Raw genomic sequence first — 21,914 nt, forward strand, 5'->3', positions numbered from 1 at the left:
AAATTTGCACTGTAGTCTACATATTTGTATTTGTACTCCTTCCAAACTGAGCCTTATATTTATGAATATAATATGAGAATCCGTTTATTTTTGTCCCAACTGTACCCACCCGGGCTACCCCACCAATTGTTTCTAGATTGGAGATTTGGAGTTTGTCCCGACTCCTGAGCTTTTTGATTAGTTTTGACGTTGCGGTGGCAATATGTTGCATTCCGGCTGGACCGGCTGGTTGCTTGGGTCGTGGCTATAGCTGGGCATATTTGTTCCTGACAATGCCATCGCATTCTTCTGGTTGGCTTTGGCTGGGTACATTCAATGCCTCCTGAAATCCAGGCATATTCAGGCTCGGAACCAAAAACCTCTGGGGGCGAATTTGGTTGATTAGGCTTTAGCAATTCATCTCGAGGAGTCAAGGTTTCAGGATCATTCTGTAGTAATGGTACCAAGCTACCATTAAGGACTCGATGGAATTCAAATTTGTTTTTACAATGACATACATTTTGAGGTGGAAGGTGATAATGAAGTTCTAATTAATATAATGAAAGGTATGATTCCTCATCCTTGGTCATTTCTTACACTGTTAACATAATCAAATTCTTTGTTGATAGAATGGATGTTAATTTTCCACATACATTAAGGGTAACCTGTGTTCTGATTTTTAGGCAAAGGCATTGATGAAGTCATGAAGAGTCATTCTCTCTTTTCTGATGATTGTCAGCTTCCTCTGGCTTTCTCTAGGTTGATTTAAGAGGATTTTATTAACCTCCCAATGCTTTGTGTTGACTAGTGTTTTAAGTTTTTTTATTTGACGATGATTTTTTGTTTTTTGTTTTGGTTTGGGGCAAGGTGGGCTATGTCCTCCCCTGTACTTTTGGATCTTCCTTTAGTTTCATTCATAAAATTTAAGGTGGCTTTCCCTCCACCTGGAGTAAAGTTTGGGAAAAAAACTACCAATTAGGACTGAAATACCATGAGCCCATAATGGCGAAGAGACTGAATCCATGCTAAACGCCTAAAGCTGGAACCATTTGTTTTTAACATCCAACGTCAAATAGGCTAGAATTTTTGGGATGGTCGTAGGCTGAACTGGTTTACGTTTGATTATTTCCATATGGATGTTTAGATAAATTTCCCACTCCCGTGAATATACATGAATTTGAAATCCTCTTCCTCCATCCCTTTCAATATGAACCAATTCAAGGATGAATTGGTTTAAAATTGATTGCTTCCATTATTCCATATGAAATTTGTTAGATTTTGATGTAATTGCTGAATCGCATACACATCTGGTTTTCTCATTTATATAAGTATACTTCATACACATATTACCTTGTGTGGATAAAGTAAAATCACTTTGTCATGCCACGAAGGTTGCAATGAGTCCCCAAAAGAACTTCCAATGACCCTACTTTGTCGTGGTTGAAGTGTGACAAGTAATCCTTGGGTGATGGTAGAAAGTTGACATTGAGAGAGTTGCAAATTGGTCCAATCTTTAGGCTCAGTTTGGAAGGAGTACAAATGCAAATATGTAGAGTGTAAAACCTTACATTTTGTATGCATTTGTACTGTGCATATTTGTATTTGTACTCTTTTCAAACTGAGCCATAGGCTCAATTTATTTACACTTTTACAGTGTATATTTCATTTGAACTGGTGTAAATTTATAGAAATGCAATTTGGCTGAGTGTAAATTCCAGTTAATCATTCAATCTCTTATTGTGGGCTCATGTATTTTATATATTCCATCACAGGTGTGGGACATTATCAGTGGTTCAACAGCTCTACACAGCCATTGGTTCGGCTAATCTGAATTAGTAGTAGTATAGTAGTACTATGTAAAGTTGTTACCTCATTAATTAGCTCTTTGCATCTATGCATTACATGAAAACTGTGGAAGGATGCAAGGGGTTAATTATTGTGTAAATTACACACTGTACTTTGGGGGGGGGGGTGATGCTTTAAGGACCTAAACATTTTAGGGAAAAGTATGAATACACACGATGCAGAATTCTGAATTCCAGTCACCCCCTACAACTAGCCCTCTTCCCCTATAAACCACATCCTGTCCGTGAATTTGGCATCAATTTACGGTCAGGATGCATTCCCCCTGTACTTCGTGGCTAGTAAACTCTGAGCTGGGCTGATCGGTACTTCTCCCAACATTTTAACTGCAACACTTTAGCACACTGAACTTTCAAGTGCATCTATACACTCAAATCCAGCACCGTTAACAAATGTTAAATGTGTGGTAAAATTAAAGCACCCACCATCTATGAATTTATTCAAGATCAATGCTATAACTATGGTTTTAAAAAATTACCCAGAAATGAAATTATTCTGGCCACTGGTTTTCGGGTTGACAGTCCGATCATTCAGTTCGAATGGATGGTCTATTCTGATAAAAAATAAAAATAATTAAAAATAAAAAATGACCAAAAATCATTGAGTGGGTCAATGGTTCGACTGTCAGAGCCAATGGGTCATTGACTTTTTCAACAGTTGTTGGCCAAAAATCGGGTTTGGGGTCAAACGAAACTGGTTGCCTGAACGATTTTCGGGCTGAATGGCCTGACCGTCCCAGTCAATGACGGTTCAAAAACCATGACTATAACTTTGGAAAAAAATAAACAGATTATAGAGCCAATTTAGGAGGGCATAGTGGTTGTACTGAGATCGGAAACACAACTCTAAAATTTAATAATCTCTAAGAATTCTGAACTTGGGAGTGGAGGTTGCATTTATTATTTGTTAGTTTCAAACAAGTCTCCCATTTCTCATGCTCTCTTTATAGAAATAGAGACACGGATAAAAGAGAGAATACTTCATTGTTTGGATGGATGCAAATGAATTGGACTATATTTGAGTCGGTATATCTGAATCGGATCTAATAATATAAATCTCATATCCAATCTGATTTGAATATCTAATCGGATCTCAAAAAGGTTGATTTGAATTCGAATATGATCTAATCCAATTTAATTTCTTTAAAATTTAATAAAGTATTAAAAAGAAGAAAACATATCAGTCTATATAAAGAAAAACAAAAAATACAATATTTTTTTCAACTATTTTTATCATATATATATGTCTTTTTATAAAAAATAAATAATATAAAAAATTCTAAAAATACAATATAGACATATTTATAAATAAATAAGATATATATCGGATTCTTCCAAATCGGATAAGGGTGATCCAAATACGATTTAATTTTTAATTGGATCCGAATATTTGATCCAATTCGAAAATCTAGGTGGGGGTAAATCCGATAAAATAGAATTGGATTTGAATTCTGGTTTGAATCAGATCATGACCCAGTCCATTTGCACTACTAATTGTTTGTTGCTAGAAAAGGGGATATAACTACACAACCATTGTGCACAGTTTGTTCAACACTAAGAAAGAAAATGAAAATGAAGGTTGATGCACAAATCATTGTGTTGCTTCAACACAGAACTAAAATGGTAAAGGAGGGGTAATTTTAGGATTTTAAAATGTTTAGTGCAAGATAACCGATAGAATGCCGACGTTTAGAGTTGAGTTTATATTATGAAAGGGTTTGACTATGATATGTTTAAGATATGATATCTGAAAATATTTTGACCAATCAACTAGTATCATAAATGTGATAGCCAATCAAGTGTTATTTATCAAAATTCATGGATGGATTTTGATTGGTCAAAACTCTTCCCATACCATATCTTCCCCGCATCACAAATTTTCCCATTTGAAAAAGGGTTCAACTATGATATGAAAAAGATATGATATCTGAAAATATTTTGACCAATCAACTGGTATCATAAATGTGATAGCCAATCAAGTGTTATTTATCAAAATTTATGGGTGGGTTTTGACTGGTCAAAACCCTTTAACCTTTTAAGTGTCCTTACCCCCAAAGTGCAAAGTACCTAGAGTCCAATAGCTTGTTCAATGGCTTCCCATCAGCCTGAGCCTATCTCTTCCCATCGGCCTGAGCCTGTCTCTTCCCGTCGGCCTGAGCCTGTCTTTCCCCTGTTACAAAGACTCTTAGTCCTCACAATAGCTTACAAACCCTCCCTACGCACCCCGCCCAACAGTTAAGTCCCTGTTTAAACCTCGAAGCCCTGAACTGTTTGTATCACCTTGTCGTCCCATTCAAAACAACAGTCCTCTACACCAGATGGTTGCAAAGGATAATAAAGGAAAAGAAATAATGGTGGCGGATAGGGGTGATCATTTCAGCCCGACTCGGCCTGGAAATTTCATGCCTGGGCCTGGATCTTGTGTTCAGGCCCGGGCCCACATTAGGCCTAATTCGCATATATTTAAATTTACACATTTTGTGTATAATATATATGTATATATATATATATATATATATACATGTTATTCTATATTTTATATATAAATATTATAACATGATATATATAATTTATATATAAAATAAAAATTTATATGCATATTATATCATTTAATATAAAATATTATGGATATATAATGTTTTATATATAAAAGATATTAGCCCGGAATCAGGTTCGGCCCGACTCAAGCCCGTGTAGACCTGGGCTAAGGCTTTATATTACAGACCCGGAACCCCAGGCCGAACCGGACCCGAACCTAACCCGGCTCGGCTCGGCCCATAATCACGATAGTAGACAGAAGGGCAGTGGCGACATTACTCAACTTTTTTTGCACATGCAGTTATAGTGATAGCTGATCAGGAATATCCCTCATTTGACCCGGTAGAAGAAGTAGTTAATGTCACCAACCTCACTCTTAAAGGTCGTATATTCCCCAGAGAACAGGTAAACCAAGAAAATCTCACTGCCCATGTTAAACACCTATGGAGAATAACAAATGCTTTAGCAGTAAATTTTGTTGAGGGCGGAAGAATTGAATTCATTTTCGGAGAGCTAAACGACAAAACCAATGCTCTTAATGGCGGTTCTTGGTTCTATTGACAAAGCTGGATACCGATCGAAGAATGGAAAGACTCGAATACTGGAGTGGTAGACCAAATATGGTGGAAGATGCAAGAATCACAATTTCTTAGCGGCATTTGCTGGCAAGGTTTTATCAAATCAGGAAAAGACGTGTATAGGGCATCTCATCAGTTGCGATAGATCTGCGAAAACCTTTGTACACGAGTCGTCGCTTCATCTTCTATCAAGGCAAGCCACAAGCCAGTTTGGCTCCGTTATTGTTATGAACTTGTGCCAACTGCGGACTGATAGGCCATGCATGGACGAATTGCAAAAGACTGGGCTCTCAAGTACAAGATTACAAGAGCTTCTTGGAGGGTCGTTCTATAAGATAATCCGGGTGAATGGCTGCGAGCAGAGTATCGACCAGAAAAACCATTGATAATCCCCACATTCTCCTATGAAATCAAGAGCATTGAACCATGCAAAATACGTCATGGTGACCATGGATCTGATAAGGATTCTGAAGACGACACCGGAGGACACAAACCAAGATGCATAGAACAAGCCGACAACAGCTACAGGTTCTCACCTACTGGAGTTGCGACTGAGTCAACAATGCAAACTACCGAGTCAACTCGCCAAGGTGACACCATCATGCATGCTACACGTGTACTTCATGCAGATTCACATCGACGTGGCAACACTAGCATGCATGCTACATGTGTAGTTCATGCAACCACAACTACTACAGGTGGTTTTCATGCACAGAGAGACAGAAAACACACCTAACATGCAGCCAAGGCAAAAGCATTCAATCACTCTCTTCGGAAGCCAAATGGACTCAAACAATTGCAATCATACCCCATTGATCTTCGAACAGGAAAGAAAAAAAGAGGGTGAGCCCTTTTACAACCTTGCCGGGTGAGAATTCAAACAATATTCTAATGGTGGAAAATGGTGCTCTAGTAAATTATTCTCCGGGTCCAGCAAAGCATTATGATCAAATACAGTCACCTACAGAGCATCATTATTATCCTATGTGGCAATCAAACGGGTCACTACTCGATGGCAACAAGGCTGATACAAGCATGCCAACAGGGAATCCGGAAACTGGTGGGCACAATGATCCGAATCTGAACCCGAACCTAGAACCGGAGCTTTTCTACTCCATCTACACAGGCCAGGTATCATACTCATTTCTAGTTTATTTTTGCGAGTACTTCATTTATATTGAATTTTCTTTTATAACAACTGTACCACTACTCGCTCACCCCCCATAGATGATCATCTCTTCTCATGGAACATTAGAGGGGCAAACAAACCTCCAAATTCCGACACCTATGAAGCGAAAGACAAGCCAGACTTTTGTTTCCTTTGCAAAACAAAAATGGACAAACCTGGCGCCACAACTTTGGCACAGAAACTCAACTTTCAATCTTTCTTAATTCAGCCATCCATTGGGCAGTCGGGTGGTCTCCTCTGTTGCTGGTCCAACAACATTAGAACCAAAACATCTCGTACGCAACAAAATTTCATCATTCTCCAAGAGGAAACCTCCCCCACAACCAACCTTGGATCCTAATGTTTCTGTAGGGACACCCACAAAAACACCAGCGAAAATACATTTGGGCCCAGTTAACCATCATACTGCAGCAAATATCCCTCCCATGGCTATTGATAGGTGATCTAAATGACTTACTCACAAGCCGGGATAAAAAAACTATAAAAACCAAACACCTACAAAATTTCATCCAAACTTTCAACCTGCACGACATAAATTTTGTTGGCCCACAATACAACAAATGGACAACATGAGCCAAAATTTTGGAAAGATTGGATCGAGCCTTTGGCACGACTTCAGGGTTAGACCTGTACCCGGATTACTTGGTACATTATCTTTCCATAATATCCTCGGACCATGCTCCCATCAAATTGTGGACAGAGCCCATTTCCATGTACATACAATCCCACTTTCATTTTTTAGTAGACAAATTATCAACTCGGCCTGGTAGACACATCACAGGATCCCCTCAAAGAATGTAAAAAAAAATCTGCAAGGCTGGAATCACCACACATTTGGGAAAATACAGGATCACCTCAACAATCTGAAAAGACAAATATCTTCCCTCCAAATGCAAGATGAAAATCCTCATTAACTCCAAGACCTAGAAGCTCAATATTTGTATTGGTTGAGAAAAGAAGAGGAGATTTGGAGACTAAAATCCATAGAGCTTTGGCTCCAAATAGCTATAAATATATAACCCTACACTAGTTATCAAGTAGTATAATAATATCGTTCCCACGGGGATTTAACAAAATAAGTATTAGAATCACAGTTTGGTGATCACTAATCGAATATGCAAATGATGAAATTGCTAGGACTTTTGGTCCACCTAACCAATGTAATGAATATTGATGGGCCCGATTATCCAAGACTAATTGTCATTCCCATAAGCTGAGATTTTTTCAAATTTATTTAATATTCTCTCTCGAGATATACTAAAACTACGTCCATCAGGTAACCCTTCGATTTCTCGAGTAGAACTCTCAAGATGGAAGTGCATTAAGTCCAAGAAAAGCATTAAATTCAGATGAATCATGTATATATATCTCTATATACCATTCAATTCACATTATGAATTATTCTGTCAATTATGTGAATTCCTCTCTCGATTCATTCACATAACTCAAATCAATTAAGAGGTGGCCAAGCTCTTAATTGCATTAAGCATAATAATTCATAAACTATATGGAAATCACAATCTTGGATAAATCATAAAGATAAAAATATATTCATTAACATAATTAGGCTTTCCTCAGCCCTAGCAAGAAACAAATCAGTTCATGATAGAAGAATTAAAGCAAACAAAGGGAAAGAAAGAACTCATGAATTCGCCCATGGTACTGAGATCTCCTCTTCTTGCCGCCACCTTCTTCTTGAAGTTTCTTGAATTCTTTATCATTTCTTGACTGATTGCTCATTGCTTCTTGATTCAATCCCCAAGATTGAGTGATGCCCCTCTAGTCTGCCCCTACCCCTTTATATAGCTTAAGGGGAGGGGGTGGTCTCCTATTCTTTCTTGAAGTTAATCTCTCAAGATTAGAAAGTCATAGTCTAATCCTACTCTTATCTCTTTATCTAATGAACTCAATCTCTTTATCTTTCAGGGATTACATCATAAATTTAGATCTGGTAGGACTTCTCAGTTTCTTGTTCTTGGATTCGTATTAGACCTCCTCTGCGAATTGGGCTTCAGCTAGGCTTTTCTGCAAGTTGGGCTTCAGCTGCGGATTGGGCCTTCTTGCGAATTTGCCCCGACTTCGGGCCCGGATTTGACTTTGATGCAGGCCGAATCTGCGAAAGCCCAAAACACGAAAGTTGTGGCTTTTTCTCTTATCTTTCCAGTGGGTATTGAATCAGCCCAATCGGAGTTCGGATACGCGAGTTAGGCCCAGATTACTGAACAGTGCCGAAATTGTGAAAAATCATCCGAATTGCCTTTCTTTGCTCCTGATGCCTTCTTTTCATGTTCTGAACCGAAATACAAGACATATAAGTCCAATTAAGTACTAATTAGGTATGAAAGACAGAATATTTATGGATAAAAATATGATAAAGTCTACTCTCATCACAAACCAAAAGGTGGTACAGAGCAACCTTCATCAACTCCATGTATGAAGTAGGAGCTCTCAGTGAACAATTGGATATGAGGCTTCTATCCATGATACCATGTCCTACTCTCACAGACCAGCAAAGGGACACTCTCATGCAACCCCCAAGCTTTGAGGAAATATCCTTGTAGTAAAAGAAATGCACCCCCACAATGCCCTAGGCCCGGATGGGTTCACAACGTTCTTCTACCAGCATTTCTGGGATATTGTGGGTCAAGACATCCACCAAGTGGTGTTGCACTTCTTTTCTTTTGGGTATCTTCCCAAGGAAATCGACAACACAAACCTGTGTTCATTCCCAAGACCCTTGATCCTACGGAATCCTCACATTTTAGATCCATCAGCCTCTTGCAATTTACTTCACAAAATTATCTCTAAATGGTTAGTATCTAGAATGCAGCCTCTCCTTGAGGAGATCATCTTTCCTTTCCAATCTGGATTTCTCAAGAACAGGCAAATTACAAACAACATTATACTAACCAAAGAGATACTGAACTTCATGAAACACCAAAAAAAGGGAAAGGGTCTCATAGCTCTGAAACTAGACATGTCTGAAGCTTTTGACAGAATGGGTTGGCTTTTCATCAAGGAAACACTCAACAAAATGGGCTTTCCTATCCAATGGATCCAACTCATCCACAATGTATCTCCACTCCCACTTTCTCTGTTAAATTAGGAGGTAAATGTTATGGACATTTTAAATTGAACCGAGGCTTGAGATAAGGTGATCCTCTCTCCCCTTATCTTTTTATCATTGGCATGAAAATACTAACACAAATGTTAGTGTGTGCTGAAAACGAAGGCCTCATTGAAGGTGCCAAAATCTGCAGGATAACAGAATCACAACACATCAATCCCTAGTGGACCAGATGATGCTCAAAATCACTGCCTGGAACTCTAGATTCTTATCTCAAACCGGACGTACAATTTTAATTCAATCAGTCCTTCAAGCCATCCCGATTTACTCCATGCAGTCCACCATTCTCTCGCAAGGTGCACTACAACTAGACAAACTAATGAAGGATTTTTGGTGATATGCGGGAAACAAAAAAACAACACATACAATCTCTTGGAAAAAGGCATGTTAATCCAAGCAAACTGGAGGACTAGGTTTCCGAAAAAGCAAGGATATGAACAAGGCGGTTTTCCGGAAACGGGTATGGAGACTCATTTCCTCTCCTAATACTCTGTGGAGTCGAATCATCAAACAAATATACTTCCCAAATCAAAGTTCCTTCAAGGCAAGAATCACTCAAAAGTCATCTACATGGTGGCGTTCAGCACACAAAACTCTCAAAGAACTAAAGCCAAATGTAATGTGGCAAGTATGCATAGGAAGGGATATCTCAGCCTTTTCGGACCCATGGATTCCAACCATGACAGGGGGCATCCCAAAGCAAAAAGACAACACCATCGAGATCAGCAGCTCCCACTATGTGTCATCACTACTAAACCCAGATCGGAGTTCGAACCAAACTATCTTTGTCCCAGCTCTTTGATGAACCAACATGCTCACACATTCTCCAAATCACTCCCAATACAGATTCCTTGCAAGATAATATCTTGTGGAAACGTAATTCTTTGGGGATTTATACAGTGAAATCAACATACAAATCTTTTGAATCTCAACACCCATCATCCTCCCAAACATACTTCCCCTGGATGAAACTATGGAAACTAAACGTCCCATTCAGATGTATAATACCAATCTGGAAAATGCTATGGAATGGACTTCTCACCGAGTACAAATGTAAGAAGTGGCTTCCCCCATCTGAAATGAATTGTCCCTTTGCTACATCATGTACTAAAATGGCTCAACATATTTTCTTTACATGCCCATTTACAAGAGCTGTTTGGTGTGAAGCACAAGTTGGATTGAATCTAGAGGACATCAGAGAGGAGGAAGACATTTTTTATCTCCATTAAAAATTGGTGGGAAAAAGTGAAAAGACACCTACCTCCACATGAGGCAAACCAGCTCATTGGGAAAGGTTGTATAATGCTATATGATGTAACCGTTTTTTGTCACGTACCATTTTTTGTGATGTATAAATTTTTGGCTAAGTACCTCGTTGTTTGACCCTGTGGTGACGTGCCTTGGTGATGAGCTACTTGGTGGCGAACTCCCTGGGGGAGAGCTCCCTGGTGGAAAGCTACTTGGTGACGAACTGCCGGGTGGCGAACTGCCTAGTGGCAAACTGCCTGGTGGTGCTCCCTGGTGGCGAACTGCTTGGGGGCGAACTGCCTGGTGGCGAACTCCCTAGTGGCGAATTGCCTGGGGGCGAATTGCCTGGTGGCGAACTCCCTGGTGGCGAACTGCCTGGGGGCGAACTGCCTGGTGGTGCTCCCTGGTGGCGAACTGCTTGGGGGCGAACTGCCTGGTGGCGAACTCCCTAGGGGCGAACTCCCTGGTGGCGAACTGCCTAGTGGCAAACTGCCTGGTGGCGAACTGCCTAGAGGCGAATTGCCTGGTGGCGAAATGCCTGGGGGCGAACTGCCTGGTGGTGAACTCCCTGGTGGCGAACTACCTGGTGGCGAACTGCCTGGTGGCGAGCTGCCAGGTGGTGAACTGCCTGGTAGCAAACTGCCTGGTGGCGAACTGCCAGGTGGTGAACTCCCTGGTGGTGAACTGCTTGGTGGCAAACTTCCTGGTAGCGAGCTGCCTGGTGGCGAACTGCCAGGTGGTGAACTCCCTAGTGGCGAACTGCCTGGTGGCAAACTGCCAGGTGGTGAACTCCCTGGTGGCGAACTGCCTGGTGGCGAGCTGCCTGGTGGCGAACTGCCTGGTGGCAAACTGCCTGGTGGCGAACTGCCTGGTGGACTCGTCACTTGACTTGCTCCTAGGCGGCCTGCAACTCAGAGGATGGTGGAGCTCCCTGGTGCAACGCAACCCGACTACCCTCCGCGTGAGGTGATTTTCTCTCCTTTGTAGGCGGTGGGAGCTGAGGGACCTGCGAGAATTGAATCAAAGGACTCGAGGGTATTTTCCTGGCGGGGACTCTCCGATGCCTAAGTTAGCATTCTGATTACAGAGGGCTTGGAGAGAAATGAGAGAGCTAGAGAGCGGGGGTTACCATCCTTTTTCCTCCCCTTTGGCTTTGGGGGTCGGAGTCCTTATATAGTGGTGCCCTCGCGGGTTAGGTGGGTGAAAAGCCTTCAAATGGTAAGACATCATATCCCGTCAGAACCGGGGTACGGTGATGAACTCCTCGAGGTTGTCAGGCTGGCGCTTGTGACAGGCGGCTAGGTCGGCGCCTGGGCCAGGTTGTCAGGTCGGCGCCTGTGTCAGTCGGCGGGTCGGTGTCCGGGCCAGGTTGCCATGACGACGCCTGTGTCTGTCGGTGGGTCGGTGTCCGGGCCAGGTTGCCAGGTCGGCGCCTGTGTCAGTCGGCGGGTCGGTGTCCAGGCCAGGTTGCCAGGCCGACGCCTGTGTCTGTCGGCGGGTCGATGTCCGGGCCAGGTTGCCAGGTTGGCGCCTGTGTCCGGGCCACGTTGCCAGGTCGGCGCCTGTGTCCGTCAGCGGGTCGGTGTCCGAGCCAGGTTGTCAGGTTGGTGCCTGTGGCAGGCTGATCCGGCCAGGTCGCACAGGCCGCGCCAGGCCGTGTGCAGGTCGCGCCAGGCCAGCCAGACCGGTGCCCGGGGGGGGGGGGACACCAACTTGGTAAGTTGTTGCTTGGGTGTTTGCCTAGTTGTCACGAAGTGCCACGTGTCACAATTTCACTGGAGGGCCAAATCTGCCCTCATCAATTGCCCCCACTCCCGAGCTGAGAGTAACTCAGCGAAGGGAGTAGATTTCTTTTGGCCCATAAGTCAACGAGCTAGTAAGTTTTGATCCAATTCCTTAGGCTTTGGGAGCTGCCTGTATGTGGCGAGCTGCCAGTAAGACGAGGGGGTCTCCGCCAGTTCAGTAGTGTAGCCCTTAGGCTCTGGGGCAACTTATAGTTCACTTTTGCTGATTTTGTTCCTTCTGAGGAAGCGACTGGATATTTAGCAATAGTGTGGCCCGCAGGCTTTGGGAGTGACTCGTAGTCTACTCTTCTTTGACTTTTGCTCGTGCCGGAGAGGCGACCGGGCCTTAAGCAGTAATGTGGCCCGTAGGCTTTAGGAGTGACTCGTAGTCTACTCTTTTTTGACTTTCCCGTGCCGGAGAGGCGACCGGGTTTTAAGCAGTAATGTGGCCCGTAGGCTTTTGGGAGTGACTCGTAGTCTACTCTTTTTTTTTGACTTTTGCCCGTGCCGGAGAGGCGACCAGGTCTTAAGCAGTAATGTGGCCCGTAGGCTTTTGGGAGTGACTTGTAGTCTACTCTTTTTTGACTTTGCCCGTGCCGGAGAGGCGACCGGGTCTTAAACGGTAATGTGGCCCGTAGGCTTTGCCTGTGAGGTGTCGAACTATGGTTGTGCTGCATCAGCTTCGTAATGCCGGTCACCCACTCCTACAAGAAGCTACTAGGAGCTCGACCTTCGGGGGCAGCACTACTAACTTTAGGTCGCCAGCTCACACGGGAGCCTTGGAAGGCTCGACCGGTAAGGGCGCCTATGTAGTCTGTTGGCCGTCAACTCCTGTGGAAGCCACAAAGAGCTCATCTTTGTAGGGGGGACCTTGCGGAGAGGACTGATGAGGCATTATCTGAATTGAAAGTAAGGTTGGTAGAGCTACTTAGTCTGTTAGCTCTGCATAGTTTTTGAGTTCATAAAAAATGTAAACTATAAAGTGATAGCTTCAAAAAAGTGAGGACTTAGCTTTGGTAAGATGAGAACTTAGTTTTTCGTAGCGTGTTCCCACAGACGACGCCAATTGATGTAACCGTTTTTTGTCACGTACCATTTTTTGTGATGTATAAATTTTTTGGCTAAGTACCTCGTTGTTTGACCCGGTGGTGACGTGCCTTGGTGATGAGCTACTTGGTGGCGAACTCCCTGGGGGAGAACTGCTTGGTGGCGAACTGCCCGGTGGCGAGCTCCCTGGTGGAAAGCTACTTGGTGACGAAATGTCGGGTGGCGAACTGCTTGGGAGCGAACTGCCTGGTGGCGAACTCCCTGGTGGCGAACTGCCTGGTGGCGAACTCCTTGGTGGCGAACTGCCTGGGGGCGAACTGCCTGGTGGTGAACTGCCTGGTGGCGAACTACCTGGGGGCAAACTGCCTGGTGGCGAACTGCCTGGTGGTGCTCCCTAGTGGCGAACTGCTTGGGGGCGAACTGCCTGGTGAAGAACTCCCTGGTGGCGAACTGCCTGGTGTAGAACTCCCTGGTGGCGAACTGCCTGGGGGCGAATTGCCTGGTGGCGAACTGCCTAGTGGCGAACTGCCTGGTGGTGAACTGCCTGGGGGCGAATTGCCTGGTGGCGAACTGCCTGGTGGTGAACTGCCTGGTGGCGAACTGCCTGGAGGCGAACTGCCTAGTGGCGAAATGCCTGGTGGTGAACTGCCTGGTGGCGAACTCCCTTGTGGCGAACTGCCTGGTGGCGAACTGCCTGGTGGCAAACTGCCTGGTGACGAGCTGTCTGGTGGCGAACTGCCAGGTGGTGAACTCCCTGGTGGTGAACTGCCTGGTGGCAAACTGCCTGGTGGCGAACTGTCAGGTGGTGAACTCCCTGGTAGCGAATTGCCTGGTGGCAAACTACCAGATGGTGAACTCCCTGGTCACGCAGGCCGCCCGTAGGCTACGTGCAGGTCGCACCAGGCCAGCCAGACCGGTGCCCGGGGGGGACACCAACTTGGTAAGTTATTGCCTAGTTGTCACGAGGTGCCACGTGTCGCAATTTCACTGGAGGGCCAAATCTGCCCTCATCACTATATATTTTATAGCGGGCTAGGAATGAAATCATTTTCGAACATGCACACATCACTCCTCGTGATATCTTACTTCGACATCAGGAACAAAGGACATCAATAGCAAAGGCACATACACCCAACAAATATAACCAGGGGTCCTTCCACCTCATTATTCATTGATGGATTCTTTGACTTACAATCGGGTCTTGCAGGATGAGCTTTCATCATCGAATGCTCCGGTGGAGGCACAACACTTTTTAGAGGAGAACCATGCTGGGCCATCGACAGTTATGATGTAAAAATCAAGGACTAAAAGCAGCCAAACAGATGGGAATATCAAAGTTAAAGCTACACAGTGACTCTTTGCAGCTAATCGAGTTTTTGCAGGATAGAAGCCAACCAGCTATCCACTTTTGAGACACTCGATTTTGTACATATAAATAGAACATATAACAAGGTAGCTCATACGTTAGCCTACTTAGCATGCAAAGGGCAGGTTAAAATATAATACAACCCAGCACTATCTACTAATGTACAGTTATCGGTTCCTTAATGAAGCGTTTTGGCTGCTTCTCTTTTGCAAAAAAAAAAAAAAGAAGAAAAAAGTGCAAGGTACCTATTTATAATTTACCCTAATTTATTTTGAATTCCTAATAAAACTTGATTGAAATGCTTTTAACATCCCACTAAAATCTCTATATGCTCTCAATAAGTTGTGAACGTTAATTGCCTAAGCATCTCCTTACTGTAAACAAAGCCTAGGCATCCCATAATAAGCCCCTACATAAGAAAGAAGTCATTTCATTATTATTCGTGCAACACTACTAAGAAGTATTGATTGTAATTGTTTGTGTAAATTAAAGCATAGGTCTCTTAGAAAGTCATTAGAAGTGGTTATTAGAATGGTGTTTGGTATCTCGTAGCCATTTTCTCAAGAAAAACCATCATATTATTATTATGCAGTCATTTTAAGCAGTTTTTTATTTGGTTAATTAATATATGTAAATAGTGGTTTCAAGTATGGTGATGTTTGGCATTAATGATGATTTCTCTTTGATGATTATCCAGAAATCACATCAATGATTTTTGAAAAATCATAAAAAAATTGTTGTTTGATATCATTTATGCCATTGAAGCTGATTTTTGAAGAATTGGCTGAGTCTGTTGGTAACGTGGTAAGGCTATGGAGGTTGGTCAAGTCTCTGAATGTTTGGAGAAGGCGGCGAGAAAGAGAGAGGTCATGGGGAAGAAAGAGGAATAGATGAGAGAAAGGAGAGTCCCCTCGTGAAAAGCCCTAAGTCAAAGCTATATTGTCTCGTCTCTCCACTAGGGAGAGTTATTCCCCTTTATATAGAGAAATCCCTAAGGTCATAAGGAGAGGGATCTAAAGGAGACCTTTCCTATTAGAAAATGTGATCTTTTCTTTATATTAATTATTAAGGGGGCATTATTAGGGTTTTATCACGTGTCCGACGAGATCCTTCAAAGATAGGGTTTCCATTCCCTTAAGAATTTTCTACGTATGCTATTTCTTTTTGTGACCCTTTATACTAACGTAGTACGGGTGAAGTCGTTATTTGTATTGCTCACTTTTACTAGGCCCATGAGGCATCCTGTCACACACATAATTTAAAGACACGTGTATAATTTAAAGATGCACGCATAATTTAAAGATGCTCTGTGAACTTTACGTACATAAAATTTTATTTGGGTATATTGATAGCCCCCCTACTTATTGACAAGTTCATAAGCATTCTAATATTCAACTTAGTAATGTCCTTGGATGGGAATTGGGAGTGCTTGTTTTGAACTAACTTTTATTCATTTTGTGATTCAACCCCCCTATCTTTTGATAAGGTGTTATTTGTCATGTTCACTCGTACTTGTTTTCTAGGTCGCTTGAGTCATGTACAAAATTTTTGAAGATGCAAGTGATGGTAAAATCATAGGAGTATTTTGTAAGGTATAACTCAATACTTCCAATATTTTAATCCCTCTATTTCTCGATAGAAGTCATTGTATCAAGAAACAAGTGAAAGTAGTTGGCTAATTTAATGTTCAATCCCCATGTATCTTGATAGAATGTCTTTTATTAAGAAAAACTAAAGTGAGGTTTACTAGGTGTGCAACCTTCGCCATCCCCCTGTGTGTGTGGGGAGTGTTGCTTTAGTAGAAAGCATAACTAGTAAAGCATTGGGTAGGTAAAATATGGCACGAAAGAAAACCCCCTATTTATTGTGCAAGATTTTGAAATATACTAATGTTGATGTGATTTGAGCAGCATACTGATATTCTTGTGATAATATCGTGGATCATTTATTTGAACGTGTAGTGATATGAGGTGTGTTATATGAAGTCCTTTTGGATTGTTGCAACTTGACTTGGTTATGTCATTGCAACTCGGAGTACCAAGTGTTTGTGGTGTTCCCTCTCCTTTGGGTTTGCCAAGGGTTTTCTTTTCCCAAGGTCCGCTAGTGTGGCTAGGATTGTCGAATCTTTCCTAATCTAGCCAGGACATGTCATTAGACTTGATTATGCTAAGTATTGAGATTTATTGTCATGTTTATTTGCCGTTGTTTTTCATCGTCCTCGAGGTTTTCGAGGTCTTTAGTATTTGCCAAAATGTTTTAACACAGTCGAGACAACTAAATGTTATCGTATATGCGAAAATTGGGTGTTATTACTTTCGGAAAAGTTAAATGTGACCGCATATGCAAAAGTTGAACGATATCGCAACCGAGGGTTAATTGATATTGTATTTGAGAGAAATAAACATAGGTAAATATCATCACAAAAAAGGAAAATTAAAGTTTGTTGTACCTCTGAAAGCTAAGTATTGGCAAATCTCATCGCATTTAAAAAAATGTTTTTCTAATAGTGATTTCAACAATCTGACACATCGGTTAACTAGTCCTATTAATACTCGGATGGGAGAAGGGAAGGGTTAGGCACCTCTCTCCCATGTCTGATAGTTGGGGCCCACATGAGTGAATCTAACGCAAACAAATTAAAAAGGTGTTTACCACTAGCAACAAAAATGAAGTAAATGCATAAAGATGAACCATTTGAGAAAGACGAGTTTCTAATAATACCCAAAAGAGATTGTACACTATAAAAATTATTCAAGATAAGTAAGGTGACGAAAAATATAACTAAAGATGTGATCATCAAGTGGCCTAAGATAGATAATGAAGCAGAACAAAACAAGGAAAGTTCATATAATAAGAAGTAATCTCACTAAGTGAAGCTAAATCACTAACACAGAACATGCCAAACAACTCTTCGTTACACTCAAGGAACATAAACCTTAATCTGAGATCACAATTACCCCCTTTCATTAATGAACATTACGGAAGATACACAGAAAACATCTAATTGTCTTAAAAGGTTCTTCCGGATTTAAGCAAGTGAAAATTGTCAAACAACAAAATACCTGGTTTTTATCACATAGCCAATCACATTCAGTGAGTTTAATAGTAATAGAAGGAAAGAGGTAAAACTTTTACCCCTTTATTGTGCCAGAACCAGGAAAGAAAAAACAGTTTGACCATGACTATATTGGCCAAATAAAATGATTATTGAATGGTGTGAACATCGGAAATATCCGGCAGTTCACTTCATGGCCAGATAAATGAAGTCGCCATCCATCAGAATGTGTGACTGGGAGTGATGGGCCTCCCTCCCGTATTTAAATTTTGTAAATCCTTTAGGATTACAGTGACTCCATACTAATCAGTCAGGACAAGGCTTATCTGGGGAAATTGAGAGAGAGAGGGAAGGGGTCAGGCACCCCTCTCTCTTATCAGTGTGAATACCGATTTCTCTAGCTTCCTTTGGATTGGATGTGAGAAGCCGGGTTCTTAGTGACTCAAGAGGATTCAGGAGCTTCTCTCTTTTCCTCCGAACCAACCCCTTTTGGATGCAGGGGTCTAAGTACAAGGATGAATTCTCACCCATTTTCTATCAGACCCCCACCTTCGGACTCAGTCGGTTGATTCATAGGGTGAAAAGAAAAACTCCAAATCCTCTCGGATGCTGAGGAAGGTTCTCACATTCAACTTGGACTTTATACGAATGCCCAATTAGCACAGATATTAACAGTTGACAAAGGAAAACTTCGCATGAAATTGAAGAAGATGAGGTAAAATATCTTACCTCTGTAACCTAAAGACAGATGATGATGCTGAACTCGTATGCAGAGGTTCAGTATATAGTTAGGCGGCACTGAGGAAACCCAGTTCAGAATTGCTAGGAGTGGCGCTGGGGTTTGAAGAAGGTAAGATGGATGATAGCGGTCGAGGTGGCCGATAGAAGCAAACTAGCGGCACCACAATGAGGCTGACGATGTCAACACAGCAGCCACAATAGACGAGACGGCATCTCTGGTAACAAGGAGCAGTGTAGGAAGGCCAGGTCCGTCTCTGTCTCTGATTTTCTCGGCCCTCCTCCCTTTCGCAGCTTTTTATTACCTTTCTGAGAACCTTTTTTCTCTCCTCCACCGTTCGGCAACTTCCCAGAGGAAAACCACGAATGTTAAAACTCCCTCTCTCGAGTTCTCTCTTCTCCTCTTCTCTTCAAAAAGACCCCCTTCTTAATCTCCCTTCTTCGACCCCCTGTCAATGTGAATGGAGCTTATTATTTATAAGGAGAGGGAAGGGCGGTTTTTAAACAAAAACTGAGAAAAAAAGGGGGGTTACGGTAGGTAAGGTAGGGTTTGGAGGGTATTGACTTGGTGTTTTCGGGAAACTTCGGGTAATTTGGGAATTAGGTCATGCGGGATTTCCCATAACTTGGTCAAGGGTATTTTGGTAATTCTGGTACTTTTGGAAGGAGGGGCATTTTTGGGAATTTTGATAAAAGGCATTTCAGTAATTTTTGGTAGGGAGGGTATTTGGTTAAGGGCATTTTGGTAATTTTAGTAGGAAGGGTATTCTAGAAATTTTGGGAAATGGGGTATTTTGGTAATTTTGGCAGGAAGGGTATTCTGGGAATTTTGGGAATGGGGTATTTTAGTAATTTTGGTGAGAAGGGTGTTCTGGGAAATTTGGGAAATGGGGTATTTTGGTAGTTTTGGTAAGAAGGGTATTTTGGTAATTTGGTAGGAGGGAGTATTAAGTGAGAGGGTATTTTGGGACCTAGGTCGAAGGGGCAGTTTGGGTAATTTGGGTCAAGGGTATTTTGGGAATTAGGAATTTAGGATATTCGAAATGAAGTGTATTTGGTAATTTTGGTCAAGGGGTATTTTGGGAATTGGGAATTTAGGGTATTTGAAGTGAAAGGTATTTGGTAATTTTGGTCAATAGTATTTTGGTGATTTTAGGAAGGTTTTAAAAAGAGGGGCATTTTTGGGAATTAGGTCGGGGGGTAATTTGGTGGGAGGGGTATTTTTGTAATTTTGGGAAAATGGGTTAAACTGGGTTTAAGGGCGTCAGGCCGGGTTTCTGGTCCAATGGTGGAGTTTTTTTGGTCAGAAAATGGAGGGTTGAGATGGGTCTAACCACAGAGGGGGTTTTGTGTCCATGAGTTAACGAGATTGGCCAAAATAGAATCGTTTTAGATGAAAGTGTAAATGTGGGTATTTTTGGCTAAAATTTGACAAGGTGGGGTTTTTGGGGATTCTGGGTTGATTAGTGGGGTCAGATTGGCCCAATTGGGCCCAGATCAGGCAGATCTGGAAAGGGCTTGATACGGCTAATTTAGAGCCTTGGAATGGAATCTTTATGCGATCGAGGGGTAAACAAGGTTTATTTTGGGTGAAATTTCAGATGAAGGGGTTTTAGCCGTCTGATGTGATTGGTAAGGTTAGATTGAGCCAATTAGGCTTGGATCGGGCAGATTTGTAATCTAGTCAATCTGAAACCTTGAAATAGAGTCTTGGTGCGATTGAAAGGGTAATAGAGGTATTTTGGGTTGAGATTTCACAGGTGGGTGCTTTGGGAGGTATTGGGTCTGATGGTTGTGTCCAATTCAATGGTTGAGGTGCAAGTGGAGGTCGATCGGGGCCCTCGAATAGGTGTAGGTTTAATGGTGGATCTAAGGGATTTCACGGTAAAAGTTAGGATTTTTTGGTATTTCGGAGGGATCGGAAGGGTCTGATCGAGTGTTTGGGGTACCTTAAAGGTTCAAACGATAGACCGAACAAAAATTGAGTGTTGAGAAATGAAAATAATATATTAAGGGAAAATTAAATTTAAGATATTAACCTTAACCGTCTTTAGAAATGTTTGAGAAGATGCAAATTGTGGAATTAATCATGCCAATTAAAGAACCTTTACTAACCAATCTATTCACTCACTGACAGCAACATAAATGCATTAAAGAGTATATGGTCTGACTATCTAAATCAGAAAAGAGGAAAGAGGGAAAATAAATGCAAGACGAGATTTAAGATGTATTATTTTGCCAATTTTAACTAATTTAAATACTATACAAAATATTTAAATACTATACCAATTTTAACTAATTTATGGGGGATACTTTTCTTCTATTTATTTATTTACTTTTATTATATTTTTATTATATATATATATATTTATATTTTGATATTGATTTCTAGTAACTAACGCCCCCTTTTCCTTTTGAATGCCAAGGACGAGTGTTTACGTAGCCAAATTCATCCTTACTAATCTACAGAAATTACCATATTTTGTGTTAATTCTACCGATTCTTGTTATTTTATCACTAACAACGTATTAATTTCAAAAAAAAAAAAAAGGAGAAAGAAAGGTTAATTGAACAAACAATGACTTTCTAAATAACAATCGTCCTCCGACTAAAATTAGGGTTTCATAACGGCAGAACCTTCAAATAACAACATTTTTCAGTATTTATTGGAGATCATTCTTGAAAGGCGAGATGTACAAACATTTTCAACACTTGTTTTGCGAATTATGTTTAGAATCATTCGAATTACCTAATTTAATGGGATTTAATTTAAAATAATGTTTAGAATCATTCATCGTTCAGATCTATTTAAAACCTCATAGTTGTATCGTTATTAGTTAAAATATTATTTAATTTACATGGTTTAATAATGCTAGCTCACTAATGTCAAGTAATCATCAATATCAATAGCTATTAACAGCAACCGTGTATGACACGGTAAGACTCAAAACTGTGTACAACACGGTGGCATAATCTTTAGATTTTGAGGCGGGTCGGGCTCGACCTGCCAGGCATTTAGCAAGAACCGGTCAGCACCGACCCATCTCCTATCTTCTTCTTCGCCCGATTGGTGAAGATAGGCTTTCTTGCAACGTCTTGTCGTTGTATTGTATTTTGATTTGCTTTTTTTATCTTTCCTTTTTTTCGTAATCGCACCTATAGCATATATTCAAATCAGGAGATGGAAGGATACTTGAGTTTAGGATTCAACGACGATCTTCCCGCAAAACAGTGTCCTTCTTCAAAACGGTGCCTTCTTTCCTTAAGCCTTTGGTCTCGATTCTACAATGAGTCCTCCTCGTTTCAGATTATCTTCTCGAACGATTTCAGTAACTTCAAGTCATACGCATCACGGTTTCGATGGAGTAGTGTTGCCAGTGTTGGGTGACAATGATTTGCAATC

At 41.6% G+C, this 21,914-nt stretch overlaps 1 long non-coding RNA gene across 1 annotated transcript; it reads right to left on the reverse strand.

Annotated features, from left to right (window-relative positions):
* Positions 1-10,348: 10,348 nt before the first annotated feature.
* Positions 10,349-19,015, reverse strand: LOC148804265 (uncharacterized). The gene is made up of 2 exons (XR_016080802.1): positions 18,503-19,015; positions 10,349-14,620 (listed from the first exon to the last, which is right to left on the reverse strand). It is a non-coding gene; the product is annotated as an uncharacterized LOC148804265 (long non-coding RNA).
* Between the last annotated feature and the right edge of the window lie 2,899 nt (positions 19,016-21,914).

Source organism: Nelumbo nucifera, chromosome 1 (genome assembly GCF_055504915.1).
Source record: "Nelumbo nucifera cultivar China Antique chromosome 1, China Antique-T2T, whole genome shotgun sequence".
Taxonomy (NCBI): Eukaryota; Viridiplantae; Streptophyta; class Magnoliopsida; order Proteales; family Nelumbonaceae; genus Nelumbo; species Nelumbo nucifera.